Below are 4566 nucleotides of genomic sequence, written 5' to 3'. Positions count from 1 at the left end.
ATACCAATGTGTGTAAGAATCACTTAGGGCTAGGGCTATAGCTCAGGGGTAGGGTGCTTGCTTGGCAAGCACAAGCCCTGGGTTTGATCTCTAGTACTGCAAAAACATGAAAATCAAATCAAATCAAAGTTTAGGACTTAAGTTCGATCCTTTTATTCCACAAGAACTGTATAAATCTTCCTGTGTAAATGGGAAAAAGATGTTAAATTTAGATAAGTATTTGACCTCACTTCAGAAAAGCACTAGTTAATTTTATCTATTTATGAATTCACATCCTTATGTCTCCTTCATAAATAGTAAAGCTAACTGTGCTGTCTTTAAAAACATTACCAAAATTGAAGCATGCATTCTAAGAATATCTAAATTTAGAATATTCTATTACTATCTTTCTTAGGAGTCACACTTAAAAAATCCCTATTTCTTCCTTTCTACTCTGGACTGACTGAACCTCCCGCCTTCCTTCCTGTCCCCCTTCCCTTTCCTCTCTCTCCTCCCTCTTCCCTCCCTTTCCTTTTTTCTTAGTACAGCACTGCATTCACCTCACATATGACCCCAACTTATTATAGCCCTAATATCAAAGAGGAAGATACAGAAAAAAATGAAATTGTTCTTTGTAGGTTCTTTTCTGTGGTCAGCCACTAGGGTCCCAGCGGTGAGAACCCCGGGGAGCAGTAAGACCAGCTGAGGCAGAGCTCGGAGAGCAGTCATTAAGAGCAAGGTTCAGCAAACTCTGTGGAGGGACAGAGAGTAAATATTTGAGTCTTTGAGGACCTTATGTTCTCTTTTGTGACTACTAAACTCTGCTGACATAGCATGAAAGCAGTTGCAGACAACACTTAAATGAGTGTGGCTGTGTCCCAGTAAAACCATCATAGAAACTAAAATTTGAATTTCATAGAATTTTCATGTATGAGAAAATATTTTCCTCCTATGGATTTTTTTCCTCAACCATTTAAAAATATAAAAGCCGTTCTCAGCTTATGGGCTGTATAAAACTAGTGATAGGCCGGAATTCCCATAGGATGTAATTTACTGATTCCTGGTCCAGAGAATTGAAGCGCTATTTATTTTTCATGCTGGGCAATTCTTTGAGAGGGAGGGTTGAGGTGGGAGGTAATGGTAATCATTGATCACTCATGTTTAGCAAGCATTATTTTAAACAGTATACACACATTGACCCATTTCATCTTCACAACCACAGAAAGTAAATAGCAGTATGTTACATTTCCACTGAAGTGGAAAATACCTGAGATAATCAATTCCAAAGGAGGAAATTATTTATTCTAGCTCATGCCCTATTGCATGTGGTGTGTGGCAAGGCCATATTCGTCATCGTTGGAGGAAGTGGCAGAGGTAGCTACAATTGCCAGGAAGCAGGGAGAGAAGAGAGGAAGAGAGGGGTTGGAGAGGTAGCTCAGCGGTAATTTAATAGAGTGCTTGCTCTGCTTGAGATCCTCGGTTCAAACCCCAGTACTACAAAGGAAATAAAAATGGGAGAGTACAGTATTTCCAATATACCCTTCAAGAGCAACGCCCTTGGTGACCTCACTTCCTTCCACCAGGCTCACCTCCTAAAGATTCCAACACTTCCCAATAGTGCCTGAGGCTGATGACCAAGCCTTCAACACATGACCTTTGGGAGACAAAGATCCAAAGTATAGCAAATAGTATTATCCCCATTTTACAGATGGGTTATCTGAGGTATAGATAAATAATTTGTTGCATATTACACAGCTCATAGAAGTAGATCAGGCTAATAGCTCACAAAGTTGGGTCTAGTATCTGTTTATGCCATTATGCTGTATTTCATTTCTGGGTAAAATATCTTGTGGCAAAGACATATTTCACAGCCATCCACATGGAGGAACTTTGTCTTGCCAACTCCATTAAGCATGTGAACAAAGTTACAGAATGTTCAAAGTAATGTTTCCATTTGGAAGCAAGGGGACAGATGGCACTGTCTTATTTAGTAAGGAAGTCACTGTCACTGAAGGTGTTTGAGCAGAGGTGGGATGACTTTTGTACTCTTTCAGTTCCTTAGAAAGACTTTAGTTATTTTCTATGAAAATAAAAAATGTAAATCTTTGCTTTTTGAAATTTAAATCAGGCTGATTACTAAAGGAGCAAACAACTTTAACATATCCCCATAGCATCCTCAGACATAATCTCATTACACTTACAGACTCAGGAGTCTGAATATCCAGAAGAACTGCTAGGAGGGAATTATATTTCAGACTGCTCTGACCTAATGCTATGGGAACTGAGTGAATCTCCCATAATCCCATTCCCACCTTAAGAAACAGAAACACCATTCTTACCATCTATAGATGTGTTAGTCAGCTTTCCATGATTGTAACAAAATATCTGAGGCAATTAACTTATAAAAAGAAAAGTTTCATTTTGGCTCATGGTTCTGGGGGTTCCAGTCCAAAATTTAGTTGCCTGTTGCTCTGGGCCCCTGGCAAGGATAGCACTTAAAGGCAGGAGTGTGTGGTGGAGCAAACTACTCACTTTAGGAGCTAGAAAGCAAATCCCTATGATCCCATAATCCCCTTTGAGGTAATTCCTCCCATCCCCATGACCAAAAGGACTCCCACTAGGCTCCGCCTCTAAAAGGTTCTATCACTTCCCAATACCACCACCCCGTGGAGCAAGCCTTTAATACTTGTATCTTTGAGGGACACTCTTCCAAACCATACCAGGTTGTTAGGACAACTTTGTATTTTCCAAAAATTATCTATTTAGATTTACCCATACCAACATTTCCAAAAGTATTTTCATGTTGTTACAATGTTTTGCAGATGTGGATGGAGCTTTGGTCTTCCTTCTGTGGTATCCTAGTTTAGAGGTCATACATTTTCTTATATTGTTAAACAGCCTCCAGGGCCTTGTGCATACTAAGCAGGCCTTACCACTGAGCTACTCTCCTGTTCCTTTCATTCTTTTTTTGTTGTTGTTGTTGTTGTTTAGAAAAATGAGAAAGTAGATGGAGTCTCAGAAGTAGGCAAAGATTATATTTCATGTATAGATAGATAATCATGCTGTAGTTCTTTTTACTCTAAAATGTATTTTTTTGGTTTTCATATTGCAAAACATATAAAGTACATATTAAGATATGTATTATTATTAACCACATGTAAGAATGAACTAGTTACTATAGAACCTACTGAGTGTTTCACAAGTGTTGATTATAGCTAATTTTTCTTTTCTGTGCTGGGAATCAAATTCAGGACCTTATACACATGCTAGGCAAGTGCTCTACCCCTGGGATACATCCCCAACTCAATTATAAATAAATTCTATCATTTGTAAAATATTATTACAGAAAATATTCTTTTAGCACAGTATTATATAAAAGCATGGCCTGGAACTATATTGTAGGAAGAGTATTTGTTCATTAGCTGTGCCCAGTATTTCTGATATCATGGGAAGACTTTTTCTACCTTTGCAAAGTACCCAAAACACGTACTTTAGCATCCACCTTCTCAAGTGCCAAAAGAGTGGCACCCCTTGATCCATCCCGGATTATTAAGGTTGTAATTTAGCTAGTATGATATCAATAAGATTAAGATACAAGTTTGGTTAATATATGAACCAGTATAATTTTTGTTCCAGAACCACAACTACATTTTTCTAAAATATTTTTTTTTTTAGTTGTGATGGACACAGTACCTTTATTTGTTTTTATATGGTGCTGAGGATCAAACTCAGTGCCTCACATATGCTAGGCAAGGGCTCTACCACTGAGCTACAACCCAGCCCCACAACTGCATTCTTAATTTCAGCTTGTTTTGTTTTTAAACATGGGCTGCCTACAAAAGGACTAGAAGAAATAATTCAAACTTAGCACAACTATTTGGTGGAGAAACAGAAACTATGAAAATATGTGTCTTATAGCACTGTCTTTATATAACAATGATAATTGTTAGGTGGCAGAACTGGGGGAGCTATGGACAAAGGAGATCAAGAAGGTCAATATGAACACCTCATAATACACTTAAATGGTTGATTCTCAAATGCTCACTTGGAAGCAATTGAAATTCTCAAGAATCTCTGAGAAAAACCCACCACAAATCTCAAGAACTTACTGGAAATCTGCTATGACTCATGTGTACCCATATGTCTGGTTACAGTTGTTTCCAGAGGATAATGGCTTCTTTTCTCCTTTCCACAAAATTTAAGTACCTTCTGTTAATAAATTATAACTTGGAATCATGCAGGGCAGGGGATTTTGAGGAATGTAGTTCCAGGTTTTTCTTTTGCAATACAGAGACCCCAGAAGAGAATGGTGATTCAGGATTGCTAACCCACATCTATAGTTAACTTCTTCACCCATATTTAGCTTCTGACTAAAGACAATATTAAACAACTGTGGTAGGTGTTGTGCTTGTTTTTAATTATACACTTCCTCCTCTGCAAGAATATAACACAGGCTTGCCTTCCTGTAGGCTTGGCCACATGAGTTGCTTTGGCCAACTGCATGTGAGTTGTGAATTATAACATATCTGAGCAGCAGCTGTAAACTCATTTAGTCTCTTGCTCCTGTTTTCACCATGATAACTAAGA

This window comes from Spermophilus citellus (genome assembly GCF_964194105.1).
Source record: "Spermophilus citellus genome assembly, chromosome: 3".
NCBI classification, from domain to species: domain Eukaryota; kingdom Metazoa; phylum Chordata; class Mammalia; order Rodentia; family Sciuridae; genus Spermophilus; species Spermophilus citellus.
The sequence above is the reverse complement of the archived record's forward strand: the minus strand, read 5'-3'. Positions refer to the sequence as shown.